This window comes from Hypomesus nipponensis, chromosome 13 (assembly GCF_054491055.1).
Source record: "Hypomesus nipponensis isolate SF chromosome 13, ASM5449105v1, whole genome shotgun sequence".
NCBI lineage: Eukaryota > Metazoa > Chordata > Actinopteri > Osmeriformes > Osmeridae > Hypomesus > Hypomesus nipponensis.
In genome coordinates, this window is record NC_140373.1 from 4,139,958 (window position 1) to 4,162,805 (window position 22,848).

The following is a 22,848-nucleotide window of genomic DNA, read 5'->3' on the forward strand; positions in this document are numbered from 1 at the left end:
CTCTGTCTCTTTGGTCAGTTTGCATCACCACACTGGCTTCCTGTCATGACTGGCCTCCTAATAAGATAAACAGCAGTGGTTTGCCAAGGGAAATATAGGCTATGGGAAATGTCTGAACATTAAATTGTCTTAAACAGAAAACAAACAGGGGTACATTCTTTCTATTTTGGAAATCATGGGAAGTGGAAGAAAAAAAAAACGTATTGCACATCGTCACGATGGGACGTTGTTACATTCAAAGAGTCTGTCACCAGCGCTCACCCTGCTCTCATTCTGCTTGGGGGACCACCCCCTACTTTTAACTGTCATTTACAAGGTGCCCCTTTAACAGCGTACTGAGTGACTGCTGCTGAGTCGTTGCCATGGCGAGTGCCCCTGTCTGTGCTGGGATGTTTGTTCTTACTTGTCAGGAGGAAGTTGTTCACGGTTGTTTGCTGTACGTCCACTGTGGAACTATCTAGAGGTTGGGGCTGAACTGAGGCTACAGGCTAATAGCGAAGCTAATCAATGCCTCTATTGGATTCTGCATGAGAACGCGTTAACTGAACTGATAATGTTAGAATTGCATCCCTGAAAACTTGCGTGTGAAACTTCACACTTCTCTGCGATCTAAAAGATTGACGCTTCGACTATAAAGGACGCCGACTTCCTAATTTGAAGTCGGCGTCCATGTTGGCAGAGACTGACAGCCATTTAAATTGGAGCGCAGCATCGCGGTGCCCTGTCACCACTGACTGGCACGTTTGACAGCCCCGTCTATAGGTTTCACACGCGCATGCTGTGATAGGCTGCTGGCGTCCCACCACTCGGAGGCAGCTGCAGTAGTTCAATCCACAGGGAAGGCACCTGGAGTGAGACGATAGAAAAAGGACACATTGACTGTTCAGAGAGTGGTGAGGCCCGAGGCCACTCCCCACTGGGCGGGGCTGCTCACTAACAGGTCGGAGTTGTCCATCCAGAACATGTCATTGTTACGAGTGACTTGACCTTTTGTGACCCCAACCCCCCCCTTTTGGAGGACGACAGGTGGTTGGATTTGAGGTGCACGAGCCACTTAAGATTGAGTTGCGTGGAGGGGTCTCTCGTTGTCTTTGGTTTGTTATGTGTTTGTCATTGATGAAATGCAATATTTGCATTATTTGCAATATTTGTATTCATATTATAATTAAAGTCAGTTTCGTTACTTAAATCATAATCAGGGTTTTTTTCACAGGGGATTTGTTTCCATAAACCAGTGAGGGTAAAAAGATACAACAGTTTTACAAGTTTAACAACTTAATTACATGTCCTTTCAAAAAATAAGACTCTAAGTGAAGCACAGTATTGAGAACAGAGCAGGTCTGAATCAAAGCACTTCAGATGTCTTCTGCCGGTGTTCCACTGAGCTGATGTAATAGACAGAGGACAGCTCACACAACTGTGAATGCTCGACTTATGCTGCTCCCAGAAACATCAGCTGGTTTGTTACGGTCAAATCAACAGCCTCTCATCTCGTGGTTGGTCACTTTAAAACACGGATGACTTCTTCCAAGGCATGAATTCCTCTCTGGAACATTATATAGTCTTCACAGAACCATTCATATTTCAGACATTCCATCAAATCTTATGTTACGCCTAATGTTCTAAATTTTTGATTTAATAATACTCTAACAAGCGTGTCCCTTCTAAACGTGGATTATATGACCAGCCTCAGACTTATTTCCCCTCCAACTGATTTCGTCGGGAGGTGTCAGTTGAAGTGTAGAGCAGGTGCAGAGGTAAACCTGAGATCCCACACAAACAGTCAGGTAACCACATTACAATCAGTCTCCTGAACCTGTCATTCGGCAGAGAAAGGGATCCTGTTTAAAATGTCTAAATGATTGGACAAGGTTGGGCTGCTGCTCCCATGTCTGTGTGTTTAACTTTCCTCTCTTTGTTGGTTTAACCATATAGGATTCTAGATAAGGCTTTTATGGGGATGATAGGATTCATATGGATACTACACTGCTGTGGGCTTTGGTCCCTTTGGGCTGAGGACAAAAGAGTCTCTCCTCAGTTTAATAAGTAACACTAACTGTAGATAAGTAATGCTAAAAGTCTGGAAATACTCTAAAGTAATGGGGCCACTTTGTCTGTGGGAAAGGACATGTTAGAACATGCCTGTTGATTGTGGTTGGTTGGTTTTTAGCTTGTATCGCTCCCGCGGCGGACAACCCGCAAGCAACTTACAGTATTTTGCGCTCAAATTCATACACAATTTTGGGGAGTTAAGAAAGTGAAATGGTGAGATGGGGGGAAAAAAATAAATTGGGTTGCAGTGAATAGAGGAGGAAGAGTGATGGAGAGAGAGAGACAGAGAGAGACAGAGACAGAGAGACAGAGAGACAGAGAGACAGAGAGAGAGAGAGAGAGAGAGAGAGAGAGAGAGAGAGAGAGAGAGAGAGAGAGAAGAGAGATAGAGAGAGAGAGAGAGAGAGAAAAGAAAAGAGAGAGAGAGAGAGAATAGAGAGAAAGAAACCCAGAGGGAACGAGTGGCTGCTAATGGTGGGTGGAGCCAGCCTGGTCTGAGTGGCACATTCCTTGCAGCTCGTTATCCACGAGCAGTCGGCTTCCACAGCTCTCCTCCTACAAGGTGAACTTTGGCAGACTCCAATAAATGGCTTCTCACTCGGTCATTGCGGCACGGGGAGACAGGGAAGTGTATTCACCGGCCTGGAGGAGAGAGAGAGTGCTCAGTTAAAACACGGGGTGACACAGCCTCTCAGCCCTTGTGGCCTGAACTACCCAGGGCTGCGTCAGTTTACAGTTTCTGGTTGGAGTTTAACGAGCGTGTGGGCTACGGGTTCTGTCTCTTTATGTGTGCTCTATCAAAGAGAGCTAAATGGAGGAAGCAAGCCACTTGGCACTGTGGATTTATTAAACCCCACGATCAACACAACACAGACCAGGCGCGCCACTGTGATGACCGCATGCTCATCAGCGCACACACACGCACACATGCACACACACATGCACGCACACACAAACGCAGGTATTTTCCCACAACCAGTCCCTTGTGAATATGAAGGGAGAAAGGAATGTATTACTGTGGTATTTGAGCATTCTCTGGATCAGTGAGCCACGTTCTCCACATTCTCATTAAAAAAGGCCTTCATGTCAGAAGGTCGTAGCTCCTGCTGTGCCAGTCGGACCATTGTTATTGTTTATTACTATTATCTAGAGGGGCATCTTATCAGAGGGTGTTGCATTGTAGAGCAGATCCATGGATGAGTACTGTTCAAACAAGTTTGGCCTCTCTCTCTCTCTCTCTCTCCCTCTCTCTCTCTCCCTCTCTCTCCCTCTCTCTCTCTCTCTCTCTCTCTCTCTCTCTCTCTCTCTCTCTCTCTCTCTCTCTCTCTCTCTCTCTCTCTGTCTCTCTCTCTCTCTCTCCCTCTCCCTCTCCCTCTCCCTCTCCCTCTCCCTCTCCCTCTCCCTCTCCCTCTCCCTCTCCCTCTCTCTCTCTCTCTCTCTCTCTCTCTCTCTCTCTCCCCTCTCTCTCTCTCTCTCTCTCTCTCTCTCTCTCTCTCTCCCCTCTCTCTCTCTCTCTCTCTCTCTCTCTCTCTCTCTCTCTCTCTCTCTCTCTCTCTCTCTCTCTCTCTCTCTCTCTCTCTCTCTCTCTCTCTCTCTTTATCTTTTTCTCTCTGCAAAGTTAACCATTCTCCATGCGGTCAGCAGTTATCAGACTTACATAAGACTTCTGCCATTTCTGTGTGTGTATCTGTGTGTGTGTGTATCTGTGTGTGCGTGAGCGTGATCTATCTGTGTGTGTGTGTGTGTGCCTAAGCTGCGGCTGTCCTCCTGCTGGTCTTAGTTTGACCTGTGGTCTGTGTGCCGTCTCTAGGGTCCCTGAACCACGACCTCATGTTCGACTAGCTAGGACACAATGTTCTTCTGCAAGCTTCGGTACTACATGTTTTCCCTTACCTCATGACAGCTCCCTGTCAGACAGTACGCTTACAACATTCCTTAATGTATGTGCAGATGTGTGTGTACGCACGGTGTATGTGTGTATGCGAGTATGTTAGTGGGTGTGTGTGCTCATGTCAGTATCTGTGTGCCTGTGCACGTTTGTATGCTGTGTGTGTGTGTGTGCCATATGAGGTGTCTCATTCTGCATGTTAACAACATACACTTCCATACATGAGTAAGAATGGTGGGACTGGGGTGGGGAACATACTGTTCTCTGCCACCTCAGCAACTGTGCTATTAATAGACGGTGCTGATAAATGAGAAGAAAGACACTAGGTGTACCTCACCAAGCTTGTTCTGTTTGTAGCCTCTGTCAAGGGGCTAAAGTCTATGCTGTACGCTAAGCTAAGCTAGGCTAAACTAGGCAAAGTCAGTCCAGGCTAAGCTAGGTCAAGCTAGGCTAGGCTATCAGGATTATGTAGTACCGGTAGTCTGGGAGACTACAGTATGCGCTAGGTTAGGTAGCGCATGTTAATTGTCCAGACGACCCAGACTCACTCGGCCTGGGAACCATTATTCCCTTGTTACACGTGGATCTGGTTTCCCCCAAGCGACTCGTAAGAGCCTTGGATGGCATCACAGCAGAACTCATCCGCTGATCCCCTCTGTCTTGGTAAAGCTCCAGAAAAAGAGAGAGCCAGGGGGGGGGGTGGGCTGGCTGGTGGATCTGAGAAAAGCACACTCTAAGTGGGGTAAACAGGAGGGGTGATGAGGGGGGGGTCTTCCTTCACTACTTTTAGACCTAGACTAATTGCCGCGACTGTGCTCAGACTATCATCCTCGGGGGTTGTTCTAGACCTGTTTGGGTTGGCGCTCCGTCCCCCCCTGCACTTTTGCTACAGGAGAGGAGAATATCAGACCCTTGGCTGACGTCCAGACTGCTTTAACTGCACTGTAATCCCATTTTATGATCTCGTTTTCGTCTCTTTCTTCCCCCCCCACTCGTCTGCCCCACACTCTCTCTTCTTTCACTCCTGGCCTCATTCCACCCTTCTTGTATCCTCTAGCCTGTCTATATTCCACTGTCTGTTATCTACTTGCTCTCTCTCTCTCTCCCTCTCTCTCTCCCTCTCTCTCTCTCTCTCTCTCTCTCTCTCTCTCTCTCTCTCTCTCTCTCCCTCCCTCTCTCTCTCTCTCTCTCTCTCTCTCTCTCTCTCTCTCTCTCTCTCTTTCTCTCCTACTCTCTCTCTCTCTTTCCCAGTGTTCCGGAGTAGAATTCTCACATTCTCAAACTCCCTCGCTACCCAACAATAAACCACCCCACCCCCCTTTTCTTCAGGCATTCCATGCAGCTCTCACACACACACACACACACACACACACACACACACACACACACACACAAAAGTTTAAGTAAGAAACACACACCCACAGATGCACACTCCTCACATGTGCATAGACACAGTACGCACACTGCCTGCATGCACTCCTGTGCACAGTAGGAGATATATGGACGGTGCTGTACTATATCACATCCAGCGGGCTCTCCTCTTCCTCCACTGTAGTCTCAGTAGGGCTTTCAGTCCTGCTGTCCTGCTCACTGTGTTCCCCTCAGGAATCTTGGCTCCCGTTCAAGAATCCTAAATCAACCACAGGCTGTATGAGCACCCTGGGCCTCTCAGCTCTGCGGCTGTCACCCCACATGTCAACCTGAACAGTGTGTGTGTGTGTGTGTGTGTAGGGGCTAACCAAGGCACTCTTGCTCCCTCAAACAACGTGTCTCAGGGAGGCCCTCTGTGTCATCTCGCCCCTCTTTACCAGCACGTATGTCCAGCCCGAGATCCGCGACAGTGCTCCTTTATCCTCTCTCTTTTTATAATGTATTTTTTTGTTGTTGGTGTTGACATTTAAAGCTTTATTTGATAGCACAGTTGGAGGTAGACAAGAACACCAGGAGAGAGAGAGAGGCTATGACACGCAGCAAAGAGTCCGGGGGCCAGATTCAAACCCAGGCTCCGGCAGTAAGACCCAAGCCATTGTGCTACGCGCTTTACTTACATTTAGTCATTTTAGCAGACACTCTTATCCAGAGCAACTTACAGTAAGTACAGGGACATTCCCCCGAGGCACGTAGGGTGAAGTGGCTTGCCCAAGGACACAACGTCATTTTTAATGGCCGAGAATCAAACCGGCAACCTTCTGATTGGTAGCCCGATTCCCTAACCGCTCAGCCATCTGACCCCCTTTACTCAGAGAGCCACCTCTCTCGTTTCTCTCCTTCTGCCCTTTCTCGCCGCCTGCATCATGTTTATTGGTATTTTCTCCTCGCGGATCGATTATATGATGAAAACTAGGGGTTCAATTTTCTCTGACCTCTGACCCACACACACAAACCTCCTGAGTCACTCTTTCTACTGTCTTTTCTATTTATGTGTGTGTGGATGATCTCATCCATGTGTTCCCCCTTTTTACTAATGTGGAACGGGTGTGTGTGTGCACATTCTGCAGGGGGAGGGGGGTGATAAAATGAATGTGTGTGTGTGTGAATGTTTCGAGGCTTGCCCTAATAAGACACGTTTCCTCTCCGCTCCACCTCTCTGCCCCGGGCTTGTTTCTGCTCGCGTCTCTGTCCAGGCAGGGAAGGGGGGGGGGGGGGGGGGGAGTCCAGACCTATCTGAGCGGAGAAGGTTTTTGATACAGATGTTGTTCTGTGTCGTCCAGCTTTTGTCTGGAGAAGGATCGCACTTGTCCTCCTCCTCTTCCCCCTGGCCCTGTGCTACTCTTTTTATACTCTACCTTTCTATGACCCCTCTTTCCCTTTCTTTCCCGCCTCTCTCTCTCTCTCTCTCTCTCTCTCTCTCTCTCTCTCTCTCTCTCTCTCTCCCTCCCTCTCTCTTGTTGCGTTAATAGCTCTTCTTATGTTACTGTCAGGGTGAGCTGTGGTTCATAGCATATCAGTTCACAAAGCCTTAATTGATTCATCATACAGCTGTGTATCCCCGTGTTTGTCTGTGTACGCACAGCTGCTTGTGAACGAGAATCTGGATGTTTCTGATCATATGTGTGTTCATACGTGTGTATGTGTTGCGTATGTGCATATTTATGTGTGTTTGTGTATGCATGTACATATGTGTGTGTGTGTGCTTGTGTGTGTGTGTGTGTTTGTGTGCAGGCCCAGTGTTACCCTGTGCAGCCTGCAGGCTCACTGCACTGTGTGTGATGTTCAGAGGGCAGGCCTGCTGCACATTAAAGTAATGATTTACTGAGTTAGGCTGCTGAGTTGCCCCCTCCCTCCATTCCTGCACTCCTCCATGCCTCCATCCCTCCTTGGTGAACGTCTCCATTGGGCTTTTGTTCATTGTTTACCCCGGGCTTGGAATCCCAGCCTGCTGGCCCTTCTTCAAGCAGACATGTGCAGGCCGGATGTTTGTCCATGAAGGTTTGTCCAGAAGTGAAGCTGAACTAGGCCCTAATGAGATGTTGTTACCCAGACAGTATTAACCACCGCAAGTGCCAGAACCTCCGTGGCAGTTGGTTGTTTGGTTATGTGTAAGTGCTTGTTTGGTGTGTTTTTTTGTATACCACAAACAGACTTGTAACCCAGACCTTACTGTGCAATGTCACCATTTTTCCTTTGCAATCCTACAAAGGGTAGGAATCAAAAAATGTGTTTCTCACTTACATTTAAAAATAATCAAATAACCTGAAAGGCAATTGAAATAACTTCTAATACAAAATAACATATTTTAAATTCAACATTTGGGGAAAGACGGATCCTAAATGAAGCCTGTATGGAAGGAAGATTTTAGGACCCTGCAGATCACAACCAGCTTTCACTTCTGAGGGGACTGCTGAGTCCCGTTCGAAACAGAGAGAGCAGGGAGAGAGAGCAGGGAGAGAGAGCAGGGAGAGAGAGCAGGGAGAGAGAGCAGGGAGAGAGCAGGGAGAGAAAGCAGGGAGAGAGAGCAGGGAGAGAGAGCAGGGAAAGAGCAGGGAGAGAGAGCAGGGAGAGAGAGCAGGGAGAGAGCAGGGAGAGAGCAGGGAGAGAGCAGGGAGAGAGAGCAGGGAGAGAGAGCAGGCGAGAGAGCAGGGCGAGAGAGCAGGGAGAGAGAGCAGGGAGAGAGAGCAGGGCGAGAGAGCAGGGAGAGAGCAGGGCGAGAGAGCAGGGCGAGAGAGCAGGGAGAGAGAGCAGGGAGAGAGAGCAGGGCGAGAGAGCAGGGAGAGAGCAGGGAGAGACGAGGGAGACCAGGGAGAGGTGGAGAGAACACAAAACTTTCCCTTATCTGTTTGTCATTTTGTCATCTGACACTCGTAATGACGTGATATAATCAGCTACGGCAGTGATTTGTTTACTAAACTTATCTTATATTATCTCTCTATTGTGTCTCTGATCTTAGATATCCAATTACTGGTCTGAATCAATCATCTGTGTCTGGACCATTCCTGTAAACATCCCTCGGGTTTCAGTTGACTGTTAACAGTCTGGGCTTTCAAGTTCATCTGCACTTGGCACTGAAAAAACACTTGTTGTCCTACGCACCTAGCATTTGTGACTAATGTATGTTTTTGTTTTCATTTCTCGTAATAATAAAATGGTCTCAAACGAGTTCTCATGCAAGCTACTGATTTTAGAAACATGGGCAACCAAACATTGACCTTCATTCAGTTGACATAAATGTGTCATACATCTTTTAGCACATCGGTCACACCTGATTGATGTCTTTCATTCCGTTTTACAGTAGTCGGTCATAAACTTATATCACCATGGCATACTTGCAGAGTTCATGGAAAGTGTAAACACTTCCCAGATTTCATTGCAGCTCACATATACATGCCCCTTTTCCATTTGAAAAGGGACAAAAGATGGCTTGATATTACTCCCAGAGGAGCGCCTCCTCAATGTGGGATTCCCTGATTGTTCTGTTGTTGGAGACACATGATCTGGTGAAAGAACAGAAGCTCCTGTGTTAAATCATCCATTACTTATGTGTCTATAGTGTCACTTCTTCTATGACAAGCCTGAGGTCCAGGGGTTTTTATGATGAGGGTGGGCCACCATGTTGGTTCTTGTGTTGACTGTAGAAGGCCCCTGGGGCCAGTGAAGAGTGTGCTCTTTGCTGTGTTTGCAAAGGCCGAGCTGGCTATGTGCCAAGTATGGCAACGTAACAACACCTGTCCCAGGAAGCATTAGCTCCACATATTCAAGCTGTGAAAGGCTGTCAGGCACTTCCTATGCCCTCATCCCCCTTCTCTTCTCTAACCTCTCCTACCCCTCTCCTACCCCCCTCCCCTCCCCTCTCGTACCCCCCTCCCCTCTCCTACCCCTCTCCCCTCTCCTACCCCCCTCCCCTCTCCTACCTCCCTCCCCTCTCCTATCCTCCTCCCCTCTCCTACCCCCAACCCCTCCCCTCTCCTACCCCCCTCCCCTCTCCTATTTTCCTCTCCTACCCCCATTCCCTCTCCTACCCTCCTCCCCTCTCCTACCCTCCTCCCCTCTCCTACCCCCATCCCCTCTCCTACCCCCTCCCCTCTCCTACCCTCATTCCACTCTGCAATGTCTCTACTCCTTTCCAATCTCAATTTTTCTCATCTCCTACACCCCCACCCCTCTTCCCTCTCCTACTATTCCCTCCCCCTCTCTCTGCGCACCACCCACACACCACCCCCTCCATCCACATACCTAGCTAGTCGTAGTATGCCTCCTCTTCATTACCAGGATGTCGGGCTGTGGTCACCACTGGAAGCCCAGACTCCGGCTCCAACACAGGGGCCATTACCACCACATGGTGCGCCTCACTCACTTATCCCCCAACGTCACTTGTTTACTATTCTGGTTCCTGGGCATCCCCTCTTCTTTGTAGCGTCCCTCCTCTCCAGAGCCGGCTGCAGACGTCAGGAAGCCGTGGCAGCACATGTGCGCAATCAGAGCGATTCTGGCAGCGGGGTTTGGCAGAGCAGCATGGCCAATGTTGACATTACTCTGCCTGTCGGTCGCGTGTCTGTTCCTCTGCCAGCCCTACTTGACTGCTGTTGTGGTTACCCTGGGAGGAAGAGAAGAGATGGGAGGAGGTAGATGGGGTGGGTGGGAGGAGAAATTGGCTTGACTCTGTGATGAGTTTTGCCCAGATCATCTGAGGAATTTGGCTACCAAATCATTGTTCAGCTGATTTTTCACACAACCTTCCTCTCTTCTGTTATGAATATGAAGCTCACGCTGTGTGAGTGGTAGTGTGAAGTACATTCACTTCTATATTTGGTCAAATGTATATAAACCCCTCTTCAACTTGGCAAAGAAAAACACAGGGAATAAGGAGAGAGGCACCTGGCAATGAAATGACTGTAAATGCTCCCGCTCCCCAAACAAAAGGCTGACAAAGGCTGTCAAAACACAACCCTGTGAAATTGATAACACCCCTTTAAGTTGATTAAGCACCCTGTTCAGTGTGAGTGCTCAGTAATTCATCGCCAGACGTTTACTATGGAACAGCATCGACCCCTTGTTTGCCAGTGGAGCACAGTCTATTTTTAGCCCCCAAATGGCTGAAGGGCAGGTTCACACAAGGACAGGTTCGTTTGGCTTCTACAGCCCTTTCTCCTGCTCATAACAGCCATTTGCTGAGAAGTAGGGTACAAGTAATTGGTTGTGGAACAGGGGAAGTTCTGCTGTGTTCAGTTATGCCTCCAGGTAGGATTCCAGGTTTTATAGGCCTGTCTTATGTACAGGGCCTTAAGGCAGAGATTCCTTACAACGTGGAGGACAAAAAGTTAGATTAGCTGTCTGCAGAGACTAAGTCCTTGTTTGTGCTCTTTCCATCTTTGTTGCCTTAGGAACGGAAGGTGTATGGAATCATTGGTGACCTCTGTCCTACTGGAGTGTAGATTTTTGAGGCCCTAACTTTTAGTTGAACCTTTGTCGAAAGGTGTCGCTGTTAGCCTAGCATGTTTCTAGCCCTCGAGGGAACATGAGCCATGACCTCACCCATCCTTGAGATGTGAGGCAGCTGGCTCGGTCCTCACTGTTGGTTGCTGAGGGGGCAGTGACGTTCCTGTGTCACGGCCCGGCTTGCCACAGCACCTACACTCGGACGCTGGCACCCTCCTCCTTTTCCACCCCCTCCTTGCCCTCCCCTCTTCACACATGCTAAAGGCGCTAACAGAGGCCTTAACCCCAGCTACGGAGTCGAAGGACAAAGAGCGGCTTGTGACTTCACTCGATAAAGCCCTCTCTGTTCATGGTATAGATCCACTGGTGTCGCTTCTCCACAAGGACAATGTGTTTAAACATCGGAGCACATAGACAAACAGGCAGCATCCACTGGTGCGGGTCCAGAGTCTGAGTCAGGGAGCTAACTGGCTGGAGAGAGACCATCACTATACCGTAGGGTCTGGCATTGAATGACAGGCTGTACCATGTCATGGAAAGTACAGTACATAGTGTACGTTACACTGAGACGCACAAGTGCTGCTTGTACCTCGCGCTCGCGCGCCTATGGATGAGTGTGTGGAAGGGTTGGCGACTGTGTTCGCTGATGCAGGCACACACACATGCACTCCCACCCACAGTTGGTTAGCAGCAGGAGTTGGAGTTGAGCTAGCGCAAACAAGGGTGTGTCTATGTCCAATATCCTTATGGTTCTGACAGGAAAGTAACGCTATTAGTACAAGTCAGTTTAATGGGAGCATTAATCATCAAGCAAATCTGCTATTTTTTGGAATTCAGCCTTAATATAACACAGCCAGGAAATATATATTGGCAACAGTGGCAGGATTTAGCCAGACGTGAGCAGGGTACGAGGTCTGCCTCAGCAGCATAACAAACTCCACACCCACATCAGCAACCACCGCCCCCCTCGTCCTCCTTCTCTCACCCTTCCTTTTGCTCTATTCTTTTTCTTCTCTACCCTCTCATTTTGTCTGTCATTAATCTCATTTATCCGTCATTGAGCCGTTTATCACTCGGGGTGGGGTCGCGAAGATTAGTTCAGAGCTGGTGGCGTTAGCTCTCTCCTTTCGCTGTATCCACACACGCTCCCTCTCTCTCGCCCCTTCTCTCTTCATCTCACCAGGTTCACTGTGTGTGTAGAGAGCATGTGACGGAGCCTTCACATGGAGGGTTAGAGAGTGCAAACGCATGCACACACACACACACACACACACATTGTACACACTGACTCTCGTGGACAAGCACAGCAGGCTATAAAAACACACATACACAGACACAAATCAACACATACACACTCAAATTAAATCCAGAGTGTTGATGGGAGCTGTGATGAGCGAGAAAGAGACTGTGTGTGTGTGTGTGTGTGTGCCTGTCTGCTGCAGCCTGTCTCTGACAGTCAGGTCAAGCTGCACTACTCTGGGGTGAGTCACAGCTCACCCCACGGGTCACAATCCTGGCACACTCACCCTACAACCTCCACTCAGCTTAGCCTCCAAATGCCAACCTGAAGAAAAACAAGATTTGAAATGATTGTGTGTTGTGTGAAAGAGCTTGTGTGTCCACTTGGTGAGGTTTCCTTGCTGTTGTAACCCAGAGAGGGGCACAAGCAGACCTGAGCAGGGAGAGGGGGGGATAGAGACAGAGACGTATTTTTGATATTTGACCACCATCCATGCGTAACTATAGAGTGATAACACTGTGAGTGTGTCGCATTGACTGGTCCATCAGGACCCTGCAGCGTTCACAGTGCCAGCACTGGTGTAATTATTGAGTCATAGTAACTTTAATGAGGACAATCAATACCGCATTTCATAAATAGTGAGGATATCCAAATCACTTTTGAGAAGTTCGGTAGCTTGTGCATGCGTGAGCAGGGGGTGTAGGGTGTGTATACAGTAGTTGTTTGTGGTTACTGTTATTAATCTTCTTCAAATCCATTCAACTCTGATACTGACTCGAATTGAGTTAGTCAGACATTTGTCATTTCAACGACTCGCTTCCCAAAGCCGACACATTAGTCCGGCTGCATACACTTTCACACAGTTTGTTTCTCTTTTTTGTTGTGATTTTTATGCTTTCTCTGAAATTAGCTTCTTTCATCTGATGCAGCTTTGACTGTCTAACGTTTTTTTTTCCCCCAGCATGTAATGGAATCAAAGCTCCGAGGTTTGACTGGGAGTTCCCTTCAGCTTTTTGGGCCTGCAGGACTGACTGAACTCAGGGGACCCCCTGCTCCCGTGGAGGGCTAGTTTGTGCTAATGACAAGGCCCCACAATGCAGCTGTCTGCTTTCATTATGGAACAGTGTTAGCTTGGGGTTCACGTCCCTCACTCCTCCTCCCTGCTTTGATTCTCCCGCTGTTCTTCACCTCGCCTTTCAACCCTCCGTTTCATACGGGCCCCTTTGATATCCTCCCTGTCCTGCCAGAAGTAATCCCTGAATAACGCGTGTCACCTCCGCTAAGCGCAGATGAATGACTGGGGGAAGGCCCTGGGGGAAGGCCCTGGGCAATGATCGTGTTCTGGCCCTGAAGCCAGCTCCCTCTGAAGCCACTGCTCAGTGGTGAGTCGGCGGACCGGCTGTTGCACGGCACCTGTTGGGCTTCTTCCTGCTAGATAGACGCGTCAGTGTGCCGCGCAGGGCGGCGCATGCGTGGGTGTCCGACCCACTGCAGCCGGCTAGCTCATCTCATCCATGCATTCCGTGTTCATTTAAGTTTACATCCGATAGATATGTCTTTGGGCTCTCCACCCATGTTATTGCTGGATATAACTGCATTGTATATTGATTGGTGTTGATGTTTTTTTTACTGGGATAAACTGCAGCATTCAAGACAAATTTTCCTTTGAGGTCAACAACATTGATCTTATCTTATATTTGGAGGCACACAGCGTCTAAAACGTGTGGTGTATAACTTATTATTGCCTGTGGAGACTTAGAATACATATTCTATTTCCTCTCTCTCTGTCCAGCTCACAGTTGCTGCATTGACCCATGACAGCCCTGTAGTCACTCCTTGGCCCCTTCTCTCCCCTCCTTCATTCCTCTTTCCCTCCCTCGCTTTCTTTTCCACAAGACCCTCCATGCAAATGAACTGAGGCCAGTAGGGCAAAGTGCTGTTCGCTGCTCCACCGGCAATACATTTAAGCTTTGACAAGCTTCACTGCTTTGTCCTCTCCACACATCCCCACCCCCCTTTTTCTGCCAACTATCCAGCTGGGCGCCTCTCGTCAACATGGCCTTTTCTGTCTCTCTCTCTCTCTCTCTCTCTCTCTCTCTCTCTCTCATATTTCTTGCTCTCTCTTTATCTCTCTTTCTCTCTCTCCCTCTATGCTGTCTCTCTTCTCTCCTCAGAGTGATGCACAGCGTTCCTCAGGCTGAAATTAATCAAGTGGTTCATTGGCAGGGAACTGCTGCCCTTGGGATGACACCATGAACATGTTCGTTTTGTTACTCCAGACCACAGATGGGATGCAGTCTATTCAGCGTAATAGGCTATGCGTATGTGTTTGCAGGTATTAGTGAAAGTCGTTACGTGATGTTGAGCCGCAGAAAAAATGCGAGCGAGGTCCTCCACACAAAAGACATTTTGTGAATTGAACCATTTACAGTACGAGTATGCTTGTTAAAATGATGCCGTTCAAATACAGCAACGAATAGATTTGCATAAACCCAAACAATTCAGAATCACATCTATGCGCCTTTAGTAGCAGATGGAATAATGGAACAGCTTCGGTTTCTGAGTGTTTGTGCTTTTGTGTGTGTGTGTGTGTGTGTGTGTTTGTGTCTGTGTGCGTGTGCTGGATCCCAGGCTGAGCGGATGGGGGCAGAGGGCACTGCCCAGCATACTTACCTCGCCTGCCCCCTTCATGCCCCCTTCATGCCCCCTTCATGCCCCCTTCATGCCCTCATCATGCCCCCTTCATGCCCTCTTCATGCCCCCTTCATGCCCTCTTCATGCCCCCTTCATGCCCTCTTCATGCCCTCTTCATGCCCCCTTCATGCCCTCTTCATGCCCCCTTCATGCCCCCTTCATGCCCCCTTCATGCCCTCTTCATGCCCCCTTCATGCCCCCTTCATGCCCCCTTCATGCCCCCTTCATGCCCTCTTCATGCCCCCTTCATGCCCCCTTCATGCCCCCTTCATGCCCTCTTCATGCCCCCTTCATGCCCCCTTCATGCCCCCTTCATGCCCTCATCATGCCCCCTTCATGCCCTCATCATGCCCCCTTCATGCCCCCTTCATGCCCTCATCATGCCCCCTTCATGCCCCCTTCATGCCCTCATCATGCCCCCTTCATGCCCCCTTCATGCCCTCATCATGCCCCCTTCATGCCCCCTTCGTGCCCCCTTCATGCCCCGGCATGGCTCATCTCTGACCCTCTCGGTCCAGCGCTTGCAGCAGAGCGCCCCCCATGTGGGAGGAGCTCTGTGGCATCAATGTACAGAAGCTGCCAGTGTCTGTGAACAATGCTCCAAACAATGGCTGTTCTTCCCTCCATCCCACTACAGCCCACACTGGCTGAGCATCAAGCCTCGGGCTTCTGTTTATGATCATGGTTCATGGGTGTGATGGAAGAATGAAAATGTTTCTCATTCAAACCCATCTCTCTGTCAGCCTCCAGCTGAATATATTTGCTGTGGTGTTTTTCTTTTCCTCCAGCCCCACCCCTTTTCTTTCTCCCAGAGGTGGAATGTCGTGGTTTTTTGTTTGTTTTTGTAAGTTAGCGCCGCCAGGTTTTATCATCATGAAAACAGCGGGTATCACACCTGGACAGACCGGTTGTCATGGTAACTCCCCAAAGCAAATGTCGGAGGATGTGAAGGCGATACTCTCGGTAGGCGAGCAGATCTGTTGAGCTCCCATGATGCAACACCCTCTCCTGCAACCCCTGCTGGTTTTATGTCAGGCTGCTGCGAGATAAAGAGTTTGCAGTGCTTCAAAGTGAATACGTGATTAAACTGTATGAGATCTCTGCGCCTTTTCTTCCTAGCCAAGGGACCCACAATAACACATGCATTGGCCCTATGATTAATGGTTACTGCCGACTGCCGACTGCCGACTCTACCTCTGTTTCAACTTCTTAACATCGTCAAAAGTGCAAGGTCCCCCTTCCCGGTGGAATGAACTTGGCCCCACGCAATCATTTAGCGATGCTGATGCAAGGTCTCTACCTGAGCGATGCCGTACAGTAGATGGGCTCCCCCCTCCCTGCTCCCCTTGAGTAGGTCTTTATACCTGGCCACGTGTAGCCTTGCATCGCTGCCAGCCCCGGCCTTTGGACGGGCATCTGTCTGGAGGCAAAACAGAGAAACGGCACCTGACCCCTCCACCACCCACCATCCGTCACTGGCCCGTGACAGGCCAGGGAAATCTCTTCCAGCCCCGTCTTTACGACATCAAAGCCTTGGCCTTGACACTGTACTGTAGGGCCTGTTTTACCGGGAGGTGTGTGTGTGTGTGTGTTGCGGGGGCGGAGGCACCATGCTGTCTGACATGAACCTGGGGTGTTTTCACGTGTAGCTCCTGATATAAACCTGCAGGTCTCTCTCATTTCCCCTCAGTGTTCAGTCAGCACCAGCCTCGCCATCAGAGTGTTGCTGGGGTGAGATCATCTTGGCAGGGGTGTGCTTTTTGACACAACACCTTCCCATCCTCCTTCAGTAGCGGTGGTGTGATGAGAGGAAACGCAGCCTTACCACCGAGCTGTCTCCCTCTCGTAATCCCTGCCAAGTCAGCCTGGCCGAGCCAAGCGCTTTCGGCGACGATGAAAGGGCCCTGTTTGGCTGAGTCTCCGGTTACACTCGTGATTGATTGTTATGAGCACGGTGCTACTGTTGCTGGGAAGCAAGGCGGCAGTGAAAGGGCGCGGGTCTCAGCTTGTGAGAAGGAGCGTGACTAAAAATAAAGACGTATGCGTTTTGCCCTGTTTTTATTTTATTTATTTTTATCAAAGAAAACAAAAAGTTTTCACAAGGAGCTTGCTTTGTGTTTGGTGTCTCTTGAAACTTCTCCACCAGCTAGAGGCCAGATCAATTAGAATGGGGTGGACTGTGTGTTCAATGGAGCGTTCTGTATCTTCCCACTGGAACTGGAGGTGGAGGTGCCATGACGACCGACGGGCTCTCCCGCTGCTCCCGTTTGGCTGGCTCTGGACTAACACCAGAAACTAGACCAATCAGGGGGATCCTGGGCTGCATGGTGGTATCTTAACCCCGCCCCCCACCCCCCCCCACCCCCTTCACGTTGTGTCAAGGGGGAGGAGTCATGAGCCGGGAGAGAGGACAGGGATGTTGTGCTCCATGGTGACACTCTGTGAACAGCTGTGTTTGTATCTTAAGACCTTGAAGTTCACATTCTTACGCAACATGCGCACACACACGCACACGCACACGCACACACACACACGCACACACACGCACGCACACACACGCACACACACCTGTTATCAGGACTTTTTATGGCTAATTTTTATGGCTTGATTTCACTTTTTCAAGAAAGGAATTTGCACGCAAATTATTAGAGTAGATTATTTATAGAGTCAGGTGAAGCCATTTCCAATAAACATTTCCAGTGATATTTTTTGTTCCCAGATTCAAGCCACAAAGAATCTTTCTTCTTCTTGACCCTCTGTCAAGTGACTTTACTGTCAGTACTTTTCACACAATAGATACTTTCTGTAGGGCCATGTCATTCTTAAATGGACGTGTAAAAATTGAATCCTTTTTTCTAAAAATTAACAATGCCCCTGCTTAATTTTCTGTAAGAATTGTTTGATAAGCAAAATAAAAGACTGAATTAACCAAGCATTAAACAGCCCGTTGTTCTTCACTGTGCACTCACTGGCTTATTACCTCCTCTGGGACACAAGCTTTTCCAAAGTAGGATTTCTCACTATGGAACAAAGCAATGTTCTTTTTTGTTATTCTTTTGAAGAATATGTTGTTCATACAAACTTGCCCTCCTTACGCTGTACAGTACATGTTGTTCCTGTGACCTTATTTAGGATGTCATGCAACCAGAGTTCTCATTGGTTCTCAGCTCATTGGCTCTCATTGCGTGTACTTTACATTCACCATAGCTGGCCTCTGCTTGTATTAGCGTTGATGGTACCATAACAAAAGTTCTTGAATCTAATTCATCATACACGCCAAAAGAAAGTTTGATAAGGTAGCGTAAACTTAGATATGATCGTTGGGATTCTTGGAACTGAATAAGAGGATGTTTATATCTGTAGTGGTCATCAGGGAGTCTGTCCATTCAGTCCCGATTGAGACAAGATGACATCCTCAATGATCAGAGCTGGGGGCAGGACATGTGACTTCTGTAAGAGTTTGTTGTGAGCGCTTGTGCCCTAACTGTGTGTGTGACCCTAACTGAGAGTCTCCCAGCAGCTACGTGTATCAGTGCACCAGGATTGTATATGATATGGCTTCGGGGACAAAAATAGTGCGGTGCACGTGTTTGCGCCCCCTAGTTTCTCTGAGAAGTTCAACTTGACCCGGGAACCCACGTGTGTCAGCACACCCTCAGCCTGACGCTGTCACAATCACATAAACACGCAGTGCACACCCGTACACATGGAAACAAAGAAAAGCCGGCACCTACACTCATACCAACAAGACACGTGTAAACATTCCATAACCACCTCAGATGTCTTGTGTACTCACATACAGTACACACCCATGGCATTGTCCAAACATTCATCAAATCAGAAGCGTGCAGCAGGCACACAGTGTTCCTAGAGTTCAGAAGTGCAGTGTGCCTGTTCAGTTCGCCTATTTGGCAGGCGTCAGGAATTCTGCATCGTCCCGACAAGGTTTCTGCAGGTCAGAGCAACAGTAATGAGCGCGGGATGCATTACGTCTCATTCCATTTGCCGGGAAATACGGAGAGGCAGGTAACTGTTCCGCTAATCCATTAGAACCACGGCCAGAGGATTACTATCTCAGTACAGCCTGGCTGCAGCTCCGTGGCTAATTGCTTCTTAGAAGCAGAAGTGAAAACACAGACGACACTGGCATTTACAGGCTGTGATAGGTTCAAATCCTGATCAATTCTTATGACCCAGACAATTCCATTGAAGTTCAATGCGATTGTCTGTCTGATTAATGTTTTCTTATGCAAACGTCTCTCTTTCTCTCGCTCTCTCTCTCTTTGTCTCTGAATGTCTAAATGGGATCACATGACTTGGCATCTTCCTCAGTTGTTTCTTCAGTCCTCCACCCGGGGACCCCACCTTCTGTCCTCATAGTACACGGCGGAGGGCGGCACAGCCTCTTTCTGCTAATTATCCATGTGCCAGTGGAATTCCACCCTGACAAAGGCATCCATTTACATAACCGGGGGCAAGAATAGACCAGTAGGCACCAGCCATGTTTTGGAAAAGTGACTGTAGGCTCTTCGTGCGGAGGCGTCCGTCACTGCAACTCTCATCTCCTTGACTCAATATGCCAGTTATACTCTTTTTTTTTTTGTGTGTGTGTTGGTCTTCCCTTCCTTTCCTCCCCGCCCTCAGTGTGCTCCCATGTGGCTGCCATGTGCCTCGCTGTGGTCTCGTCACAGCCAGCCTCCCAGGGCTGAGAGGCTGCGGAGCATTTGACCCAGGCCTGTCTGTCTGCTCAGCCTCATGTTCGCTGTAGGGCTGCAGGCACAACGCCGACACATGGACAGCTATTCTCAGTGAGCCAGAGTAGTGCAGTGTCTTGGTAGCACATGTCTGACAACGCCCCCCCCCCCCCCCCCCTCTCTGGCCTCTCTCTCATCCACTCATCCCCTTTCTCTGACTGTGCCTGCAAGCCTAGACGTCCACTGAGCAAACCAAGCAGCCGACCTCTGACCCAGTCTAATCAGACACAAATTAGGCATGTCAAGAGGCCGGCACACAGAGACGCATGAGGAGTCAGGACACACACACACACACACACACACACATCCTCTTCTCCGCAGAAGCGACGGTTACAGTGGTGCTTACTCGACACTAAACGAGGCTTTTCCCCGTTTTTTCCTTTTCCGGTACAGCAGCGTTTTTGGACTAGTGTGCTCACACACCCAGACAAATAACCAAGCACAAACGCAAGCATTTTCAATGTAGCAGGGGAGACCCCGTCTCTGTGTTTCTATCCCTCTTTCTCTGTCTCTCTCATTCACACACGCACTCAAAAATACACTCTCTCACACATACACACACACACACACACACTCCTCCTGGCACTTCCCTTCCGAGGGGACTATAACGACATTAACAGCTTCCTCCTCCCTTTGAGCCACAGAACAATTTCCAGTTCAGATGGCTCTATTCATTTTTACAGTTTTCTCACAGAGAAAATCCCGTTTTATTTGTTACAGGCTAATTAAGAGTTAAAGCAAATAAGACTGTTAAAGCTGGGGTCTAGAACAGCGGGAGGCATTTTATTTTACCCAAGAGCTGTTTATATAATGAGATTAAACATTAAAGAGAAGCATTCAGAGCCTAGATCTAGCTACAGTTTCAACTAGCTAGCTATACACTAATGGCGCCCCACCTCTGAAAATGCAGGACTGTCTAATACTGAACCCATTGTCATTGACCCAGCTCCAGTAGTTATGTGAGCATGTTAGCATGGCAAAACAGCTAGCAGGTTCCCTCTCTTTGAGTAAACAGGTTGAAAAACAACAGAGGATCCACACAGGTGGTAAACATGTGTCTCCCAAGATTATAACCAGCATCTGGGTGCCACACTGACATTAGAATATCAAAACACGAAGACGGGAGAGCAGCGAGGCGATGCGCGGCACTGCGTTCTTTTCAAGGGGACTCTATATGGCGAGTCAGCGTGACAAAGACCTATAGATAGACATGTTTCATGTGTTGTCTGTGGTAAACATTACGGTTTTCTCTAGAACAACAGAGATTATTTTTCCTCACGAACCCAATGGGGGCGGATATGGCGAGATGAGGCTTTGGGGAGACAGGACGGTGGAGTGATAGGACTAGATAGACACTGTGTTGACAAAAAAAAATACTCACCAGAAGTCGCTATTATGCTGCCTTCACGTGCTAGTCGGAAGATCCTGTTTCCCACTTGTAAAATCGAGATTAGGAGGACGTCATCAGACATTCTCTGACGTCATGTTCAAGATGCAGGTGCGGATGTGACCTACAACACGTTACTTACGCGTATTCCATAAAGCCAAGTTAACAACCTCCGGTGCTAGCATTGACGTTGTTCAAAATTCTAATAAGAAAATTTCTCTGGTGCTAGCAGTTAGTTACGTTTGTTCTGTCACACAAATGCCGTTTTTTACGTAGGGTTTGGGTGATCTTTCCAAAATGACAATTAATGATGTACATAGGATTCTATGTTGCTGCCTTTTAAGCAAGAGGGAAAAGGAGTTCAAATTGTATGTTTAGAGCCAAATTGACATTTACGAAGGTAAGGTTTATCAAACTCACACGGTAAAGGTAGCTAGCTATCACTAGCAAGCTATCTAATAACTTTTTTTGCTCAACAACGCAAATGGAGATTGCCAAAGTAGCAGTAAGTCACTAGATTTGTCGCTAGATGAGATTTTTAAAGGTAGGGAAGTTGAAAAGTTGCTAAATCTATCTTGGTAACACCGGATAGACAGGAAGTGGAAGTTGCCAAGAGGACCCCCCCAAATTACTCTGTGTGTATTTGTAGTGTCTTTGCGAAGGAGGGGAGGGGGCATTGGTCTCCATTGGTCTTTGTACTGCTTGTTTGTTTTCCATATGCTCAGTTCACGCCCAGCACCCCCCCCCCCCCTTCTCACTCCTGCCCCCACCCACCCCTTCTGAACAATCCTCTGTTTATTTGTCATAGGGCGGAGACCAACAGTCCTACAGAACATAGGCCTGGGGAAATCATTAGCCACAAACATACACAACAGGACACTGGTGAGATTCTCTACCATTCTTTCCCTCTTTCCATTTACAATGTGTACCGTATTCAGTATGTGCAAACAAGTTCAAGTAACAAGTGAGCACACTAGGGTATGTGTGCATTCCAACAATAAAGATACGCCACACAGGCAGCACCTCTGCGTTTCCATGTCTCTCCATATATCTTTCTCTCACTTTGTCACTCTGTCCTCGCAATCTTATTTCGTCTCTCTCTTTAGCTCTTTCTCTTGCTCGCCCTTACAGACACACACACATGCACACGCACACATGCACTGTAACTTATGGCCATCCATCGACTCCCACTGATCGGTTGCCAAGTGTTTCCAAATAGGGTCCTACAGTCCACTCGACTGGCTGTGGAAACATGCTCCCCCCCTCTCTCTCTCTCTCTCTCTCTCTCTCTCTCTCCCTCCTTCTCTCTCTCTCTCTCCCTCTCTCTCTCTCTTTCTGTGTCTCTCTCTGTCAGCTCCTCGTCCCGACCCCCCCCCCCCCCCCCCTCCATCTTTCTTTTCCTGAGACGTGCGTTTGCAGACGTGTGCAAACTGTGCACTCAGATGCAGCAAGGCCGGCACGTATTGGCAGCAGCGCCGACTCCCTCGCCAGTCCACTTCAGGAAATCTAAGAGTCGCATTCCCAGCATTCCATGCTGTGAGAGCGTGGACCCATGGCTCAGTTTCTCACCTACTCCTATTTTCACTTATAGATCCAAAATGGAGGGGGACGTGCTGCGGTGCCAACTTCATGCCAGCTAACAGAATATTTCATTTAGATTCAGTCTGAGAGAATATTGTACCGTCAAGTTCAATGGTAGTGAAGTTGAGAATAGAGAAATGTATGACATCCCTAACTGTATTCTATCTGATGATGCTCCTCTCTCTCTTTACTCTCCTTCTCCTCTGCCTTCCTCAGACTTGCTGGGAGAGTGAGACAGGAATAATTACAGTGTAATCCTGGCCTAAGTCCTGGAGCATTAGTAGACTGCAGAGACAGATCATGTCTTCCTAGCGGAACAGCGAGTTTGTCCCGACAGATGTTTGAGGGGAAATACCTTTGAATGACTTTTGTAGTGTGA

General features: G+C 48.6%; 1 protein-coding gene across 1 annotated transcript in view; it reads left to right on the top strand.

Moving 5' to 3' along the window:
• Window positions 1-22,848, top strand: part of LOC146259550 (thyroid hormone receptor alpha-like) — a 94,738-nt gene that overhangs the window by 20,472 nt on the left and 51,418 nt on the right. The window contains 1 exon segment of the mRNA XM_084670536.1: window positions 21,697-21,770. The gene's annotated coding sequence lies outside the window, so the exon portion shown is untranslated.